Source organism: Lactuca saligna, chromosome 3 (assembly GCF_052625555.1).
Source record: "Lactuca saligna cultivar CGN05327 chromosome 3, ASM5262555v1, whole genome shotgun sequence".
NCBI lineage: Eukaryota > Viridiplantae > Streptophyta > Magnoliopsida > Asterales > Asteraceae > Lactuca > Lactuca saligna.
In genome coordinates, this window is record NC_136419.1 from 62,402,867 (window position 1) to 62,411,772 (window position 8,906).

General features: G+C 35.8%; 1 pseudogene; it reads right to left on the bottom strand.

Annotated features, from left to right (window-relative positions):
- Positions 1-5,548: 5,548 nt before the first annotated feature.
- Positions 5,549-7,908, bottom strand: LOC145035608 (amino acid transporter AVT1I pseudogene; annotated as a pseudogene).
- Between the last annotated feature and the right edge of the window lie 998 nt (positions 7,909-8,906).

The following is an 8,906-nucleotide window of genomic DNA, read 5'->3' on the forward strand; positions in this document are numbered from 1 at the left end:
GTAGAAAACTAGCTTTGCCTATTAATAGACTAGATAATGCTTTAATAGTCGAGGTTGCTAGTGGCAAGTTCGTACCTGTTAGTGATCGTATTAGGAACATCGTCATCGACTTAAACGGAAACGAATTCCATGAGTAGCTATTACCCATAGAGTTGAATGGTTTTGACATCGTTTTGGGAATGGATTGACTTAGCACCAACGATGCTGAGATTCTTTGCAAGAAGAAGATAGTAAGGGTGAACCCACCCGGAAAAGAGTCATTTATGGTGTATGGGGACAAACGCCGAGTGAATTCTGGAATCATCTCCACAATGAAAGCCAAAAAATGTTTGGCCAAGGGATGTACATCATATATAGCGTTTGTGATTGATGCTCAAGAATGAAAAGAAGGAGGTGCAGGAGATACCAGTAGTGTGTGAATTTATGGAAGTCTTTCCCGAAGATCTTCCCGGATTACCCCCTGGTAGACAAGTAGAAGTCCTGAAAAAGGAGAAGTTGTATGCAAAGTTCTCCAAATGTGAATTTTGGATTCAAGAAGTCCAATTCTTGGGTCATGTGGTCAACCAAGATGGGATAATGGTCGATCCAACAAAGATTGAAGCTGTAATGAAGTGGGAACAACCAAAAAGTCTCATGGAGATTCGAAGCTTTTTGGGATTAGCTGGATATTACCAAAGGTTTATCCAAGGCTTTTCTTCGATAGCTGCTCCATTGACAGCCTTGACCCACAAAGGAGCTACTTATACTTGGAGTGAAAAGCATAAGGAAGCCTTTGAGAAGTTGAACAAGAAATTATGTGAAGCACCAATTCTTTCTTTACCCGCAGGAGTTGAAGACTTCGCAGTTGATAGTGATGCATCAGGAGTTGGGTTAGGTTGTGTTCTGACCCAGTGGGATAAAGTGATAGCATATGCATCAAGACAACTGAAGGAGCATGAAAAGAACTACCCTACTCATGATTTGGAGTTGGCAGCGGTAGTTTTGGCTCTAAAAATATGGAGACATTACCTCTATGGCACGAAGTGCAAACTTTTCACTGATCATAAGAGTCTCCAGTATCTCTTTAATCATAAGGAATTGAATATGAGGCAACGATGCTGGCTGGAATTACTCAAGGACTACGACTGTGAGATACTTTATCACCCTGGTAAAGCAAATGTTGTTGCTGATGCTCTCAGTCGGAAAGTCAACCTTGAAAAGAAAAGGCCAAGAGCGTTGAGAATTGAGGTTGTCTCAACAATTGTGGAGAGTATAAAGAAAGCTCAGGAAGAAGCTTTAGAGAAGAATGACCGAAAATAAGAACGTTTGGGCAAAACATTAGTATTCGGTACAAACAACCAAGGGTTGAAGGTATTCCAAGATAGGATTTGGGTACCTAAAACGGGAGGAGTAAGAGATGTTCTGATGGAAGAAGCTCACAAGACCATGTACTCGATTCATCTCGACAGTACAAAAATGTATAGGGATTTAAAACCCTATTACTGGTGGCCAACAATGAAGCTCGATGTTGATAAGTATGTGGCCGAGTGTGTGACATGTGCAAGAGTCAAGGCACAACATCAGAAACCGTATAGGAGTTTAGAACCTTTACCTGTACCCATGGGTAAATACGAAGACATCACCATGGATTTTGTGACTAAACTACCCAGAATAAAGAGCGGTCACGACATGATTTGGGTGGTCATGGATCATTTCACCAAGAGTGCACACTTCATAGCAGCCAATGAAAAATTGTCTATAGATAAGCTTGTGAATGCTTACGTGAAGGAAATTGTGAGACTTCATGGTGTTCCTCTAACAATTGTATCAGATCGTGATAGTCGTTTCACGTCACGATTTTGGAAAAGTCTACAAGAGGAAATGGGTATCAAGTTGTGTTTAAGTACAGCTTACCATCCACAAACTGATGGTCAGAGCGAAAGAACAATACAAACACTTGAAGATATGCTGAGAGCATGTAACCTGGAATTGCAAGGTAACTGGGATGAACATTTACCTTTAGTAGAATTTTCCTACAACAATAGTTTCCACTCGAGCATAAAGATGGCACCTTATACCGCTTTGTATGGACAGAAGTGTCATACGCCGTCTTGTTTGCTTGAAGCTGGAGAAAAACAGTTTATGGGACCTGAGATAGTCCATCAGACTGCTGAAAAGTTGAAAGTGATTAGGGAAAGGATGTTAGTAGCTCAGGATCGTCAAAAGAGCTATGCTGACAAGAAAAGACGACCGATGACCTTCGAAGTTGGGGATTCGGTTTTGCTTAAAGTCTCACCGTGGAAGGGACTTATAAGATTCGGAAAGCGAGGAAAGTTTAGTGCAAGGTTTATTGGACCGTTCAAAGTTCTTCAAAAGGTTGGGAACCAAGCTTACAAGCTGTAATTACCCGAAGAACTTGATGGTATACATAACACCTTCCATGTGTGTTATCTGAGGAAATTCACGGGAGAAGTTCCCGACATAATTCCAATCTCAGAGTTAAGGTTGGATGAAAGCAAGATGCTAATCGAAGAACCATAGGCAATCATTGACCGTAAGACTAAAAAGTTGCGACACAAGATGGTCGATTTAGTGCTTGTGCAATGGAAAAATACGAATGCGCCAAATCTCACCTGGGAAACGGAGAGTGAAATGATGAGTCACGAATAAATATACGGAACCTATTCGTGTCATTTTATTTGAATGAATATGTGTTAGTCAACTTAACAAATCCATACATTCTCATTTAGATAAGGTAATACGTGATGCTTTTCTTAAGTGGCTAAGCCTTTTAAAATCTAGTATAAATATGTATCATCTTTCACTATGTTTATTATCACATGAAGAAGTCATTTAATGGTTATCAAAGGAGAATCAAAGATATAAACAATATAAATAAGGGCCATAAATTTTGGAATTAGAGTTCCGAACTTTTGAGTAAGGAGTCACAAATAAAGAAAGTGTGATATAACGATGATTGCAAAAATAGTTAGTAACCACTAACTAGTCAGGTGAGTGCATAGTTACTTTCAGCTTACACATGGATATGAAGTATTTTATATAAATTACGTGCTAACTGTGCATATTTTCCGAATCCTTGCTATCTATGCAGGATGAACGCTTTTATACATGTTTTCAATGATTTAAACTATATATGTATTTTATATCTACGAAAATGTTGGAGTAAAACATCGGTAGATGTAATAGGTAATGTGTGATAAAATGATGAGAGGCCTTGATGTTGTTGTTATTGATCCAATCATCTAGCGGAGTATAGATGACGACCAAAAACTTTTCTAGACAGTCTAGTGGAATGCAAGCAGGCTCGCAACCTGTAGGTGTTTGTGGGCTTGATGTTCACCTGTGTACTCCATACCCCTCATGGTTGCCTTACGGACATATATGGCTGAGGAATCCCCTTAGCAGTAAAGTCCATCCCAATGATAAAATCCATAGACTAGGTCCCTTGTATAGGTGTCTAGGGACGTAAAGTGAGGATAACGGTAATGGGTAATCAGGGTTATTGTTGGTTTGATAAAATTAATAAATTTATTGTTGATCGATGAAATTAATAAATTTATTATTATTTGTCGGTTGAAAACCCTATGTGCTCACTAGGCTCCCAAGCCTGACCCACTCAACTTTCTGTTTTACAGGTAGTGGACCCAGAGCATAATTTGGATGATGATGAGGGATTTTTGGATTATAGGTCATTAGTTGTAAATAACTGTTGTAAGGCTTATAATGTACTGTCTATGCTTTTGATTTGTATCAAATATGACATCCCGAGTCTTTTTAATGAAATACATTTCTACGGAAATGCTTTGATAAATCTGTATCATATTTTTATTTTGGGTATAAATTCTGCAACACTTTTATGTAAAATATTACTCTGATTTTCAAACAAGCATAAACAAAATCGGTCTTTTCTGGCTGTGAAATTGGGGATGTCACAGTTTAACTGGTGCGGATATGTAGAATATGATACTAAAATATGAAGAATATTATGCATTCTCATCACAAATTCATAGAATCAGTAGAATATTAGACATTAAATTTTCAAAATTTAAAGAAAGTTATATACAAGAAGATATGTCATGGTTTATTTATATTTCCTTTGACTTCTTTGACATAGAAAAAAAATCTAGTTATTTGGAGTAGATATGAAGTGAAGTAAAAAAAAGAAGAAAAAAAAAATTATACGAGAATTAGAACCTAAATCTGATTTTATTAAACCATACATTCTTGAGATCTTGATCTGATTTCTTTGATTATGTAATGCTAGGTGATTGTAAGCTTGATTAGGGAACATAGCAGAATCACAAAGTTGAAAATACGAATAAGAGTGAATAAGAGGATTTTTAGGGTTCTTTAATCGCAAATCTCATATGTAATCAGAATGAGGGCAATCACAATGTTTAAATATGATAGAAATATGATGGTTGAAAGCAAAACTTAATCTCAATTTATCAGTTCTTCAATCGAAACTGTAGATCATGATATAAAGATTTTAGTGTTCATCGAGGCTTACAAAAGACAAGTTTGAATCATGATGCAAAAATTTTTTACTATTATACGTTACTTGGAATGACTTAATCTGAATCCAGTTTCGCATCAATTTGCTGGAATAATAAATTTGGATTTCTTTTTGATTCAGGAGCAATTTATGTTGAGCGATTTCAGAATCAAAATCAGAATGAAAGGTTGATAAAATCAAACTGTTCTAATCTGAATCTGAAGGAAACATAAGATGTTGATGATTGAGATTGAATCAACCGAGTTTTAGTGTTCGTATCGAGGTTAGGGTTTTATAAATCAGAATGAAGAAGATTTAGAATAATACCAAGTGTTTTTGCGAATGAAATAGAAAGAAAAATTACACTACTACCCCTCCATTTGTTATTCTAATTCCAAAGTTCCATTTAATTACAAAAATATCACCGCCTGTTGTGGTTCATTGTAGTTTAATCTAATTTAATTTCAGCCTTTGATTATTCATGATGAATGGTCAAGGTTTTGTTCCCTTGTCTCACAAAATACCATATATATATATATATATATATATATATATATATATATATATATATATATATATATATATATATATATATATATATATATATATATATATATATATATATATATATATATATATATATATATATATATATAAAACAGACATTTTGTAGCTAACCTCCTTAGCTCACATATGCTTCTCATGCTTAGTATATATAGATGACATTTTTCTCATAATATTGTAAACAATATAAATAATCAAAATCCAATTACTCTCTCAATACTTTGGCTCTCCAGAGAGTTTTTGTTTAGTTTGTGAACTTTCATTTGGTTGTCAGGTGTAATTAAAGTAGACCTACTTTCTATGTGCATTACACTTCGTACGCGTATCCAGCCATTACACAGTGTAAGTTACAATTACTCATGACTTGATTGTTTTCTAATTTTTCACGATGTCTTTATAGAACAAGTACGTAAATATAAAATCACAAAAATGCCGAGGGAAATTAACCATCCATGTAAAACATTAAATGTTACTTGTTTGTATTCGGAACTAGATATGCTTAAAAGTCTCAATGACAGATGAGTATGTGCCGACAACTCCTAGTAGAATAGCCAATAGTACTAATCCCATAATAACAAAAAAATCGAAACCAAAACTTCTGTACACTTGAAAGATCTTCAGGTAACAAGCACAAGGGAGCAAGAAAGAAACAGAAACCACAAGGGCTGCTCCACTAAGAGATGCTACAGACTCGAATGATGGTAATGTTATAGCTAATACCACTGTACTCGCCAATACACACATCTTTATTGTCGCACTGATTACCTTATTATGTCTGTGTTTCACAGGTAAGTAGTTCTCGATAGCAGTAGCAATTGGCATTATGGTTATAGCATATTTCGCAACAGGACCTGCCAAAATTGTGTATATTGCTACCTTTGCACTAGCTTTCTCGGTTGGTAGGTTTAGCGTTACTTGTGATTGTACATCGTCGCCATAAATAAGGTAACCCAGTATTGCCATTGTCATATATGTGATTGTACAGATCATAAAACTAAGAAGTAGAACCTGCAAATTATTAGAAAAATGTCAAAAGCTGTCAAGAGAGCTCCAGTTTTAACATAGGTCTTATATGCCAAGCCATAAAACTGATATCTGTCCTCGATCCAGTTTCACCTACAGATCTAAAAGTGGGATCCAGGGTGTTTCGCATTGACACTAGTAGAATTTAGGATGTAGACTATTCATTTTCCAATACACATGCATCCTAAGAAGGAAACGTATCGTAAGGCATGTTAGGTGCACACAAGTTTTATCCATTATATATACTTGACCCATTTTCATTGAGTTTAGTTCTCGTGTTTTGTTTAAATGGATTTGCGGATAGCTAGAAAAATCAAAGTGATACAATCCAATGAAAAGTGTTGGGAAATCAAATTAGGAAGGAATACCAAGTGCATATTTTTACTGAAGTTTTTGAAATAGGCAAACTATTGTTGCGTGAGCACGTTTAATAGTGCAAACATATAACTTGATTGATTAAATATCAGGTAGATTTGAAGTGATAACTTTATATTCATTTGCTTTGAGATAGGCTTGAAAGCTTACTATTGAAAACTGGCTTTTCTTTTTCATGGAAAGGTAAATGGCAGGGAACATAGCATGAGCTCCATAGCAGAAAGTGTATAGACTAACTGCTGTTGGTAGTCCCTCGAAATTCACAAGGCTCCCCTTCCTATGAAATCCAACCCCAGATGCACCAACACAAAATACACAGATGAGCACTATAAGTGAGGAGAGCACCCCACCTAACGAAAGATATGAGAGAACACTCAGATCACTTAGCCACATAGAAGGAAGGATGATAAGCCCAGCTACAATCACAAACGAGTGCCTTCCATCCATTTTCAAGCTTCCAAACTTGAAACCAAAATGGGGAGAAAGTTTATGTAAATTGTCACCTTCTAGTATCAGTAGACCAGTGGCAACAAGGTAGAGCTCTAAACAGGTGAAAACCAAGGCTATAATTCTTCCCTTTCGACCAAATGCAATCCCAGCTATATCAGGATAGCTAGTGGCTAAAGGGTTTGATTCCATACAACGGCGGATTAAAAGCCCTGTAAAGAAGGCAGCGAGAGCAATCAAGATCAGGATAACCAAGCTTAGCCAGCCACCTGAAGAGAGTGCATATGGGATTGAGAGAATGCCAATACCTGATGATAAAATAGTTAGTATATTATGATTGGTGTGTGCTATTTCTTTTTAGCTTGATTGCTAGGCATTATCATTTTCATTAATCACAGATTTGGATTCTTCATATAACATATGCATGTGTATATTTGGAACGTAGGAAATCGTTGTATCAAAAAAAGTATTCAACACAAGGAACACGAAAGGTTAGCAATTAAATGATTCTTGTATCACATTATGACGTTTGGACCTATAAACATCCCTTATTCCTATCGCTCTACACTCCCAACACTGGCTTCATAAAATTCAAAAAAGATAGAGTAATTACTCAAGGATTGTGTCTATTCTGTGAACTGAAATGGATAGGCATTATCTTGGCAAGAAGTAACGTGAGTCTTCTAAAACTCATATAGAGAATGTGAAATCTTTAGGAATTCAGCAAGGCTAAACATTAAGCATTTTTGCAATTATACCCATCAGGCAACCAAGCGCGCTATGCCCTCAGTGGATCCAAACTAGGGTTTTTATATATTGGTTTACAAAAAACTTTTTCTTTAAATTAATCTTGATCTACGATTGTAAAGGCAAGCTTAAAAATTTTCTTGACTAATACGCATCATATGAATAGGTAATGCGTGCATACCTGATAAAGCGTTGATGCCATTAATGCATGTCTTGAGAAAATTCGCCTGTCTTCTTGTTGAATGAACAGAATCCATAAGAAAATGTTAGTCTTGTGAAGAAGAACAGGTTCACGTAGAATAGTACTAAGTGAATCGCACCACACATTGGTAGCTAATTCGTACGTTTATATTTAGAAAATGGCACTCGCTACAAAAGGAAAGAGAAACAAACTCAGTCAAGTATAACTAACTTCTAACCCCAACAATTCTCGGGAATGTACTTCAAAACAATTTTCATGTATTACGGTCCTATAAAAGGAGTTAATAGTTGTATAGAAAAAAATGAAACGTAAAATTTATATGTAATGTGATAAAGATACTTGAGTTCTGATCATATATCTATCTAAAAATTGGAAAGGAACTTATATATATAATAAAAAAGTAGTCGGTCTGCAACTACATCAATTTCCATCTAACATTACTATCATAATTTGGTTCTTATTGCTATTATCAGGTATTATCATTTTAGTCCTTAACTTTATCAAAGTTGCATAATTAGTCTCATGTGGTAAAAGTTTTGTGTTTTAGCCCGTACGTTGGGCGTACATGAGGGTATGCGCAGCGTACTCGTGAGATTCAGGATCACGGAAGCCCCGCTAGTACGTTGGGCGTACTAGCCTACTCCCTAAACCTTAATTTTACGGGTTGCTCCCTATTTAAACCACCTTATGCCTTTCTTGGACATTCGTTATCACCCACCATTCCCTCAAAAACCTAATCTCAAGTATAAGATTGTTTGTGAGATTTTGGGAGCTTATTAAGTGGTTCTAGTGCATATTTGTGAAGAAGAAAGCCAGAGAAGAACGAGGAGTTACATACAAGCTTGTAAATCCAAAAACTACTCCTCATTGTGCATTTTTTATTCAGGTATAAAGTTGATACCTTGATGAGTTTCCTTTTGATCTCCATAGATGAGTTTTATGAGCTCTTTGTCCCAAAGTTTGAACCTTTATGAGTTTGGAGCACTCCATAGAATATTAGTTGTCCTTTCATGTATTTTAGGTCTTGTAGATTCATAAAAATGGTTGATGGAT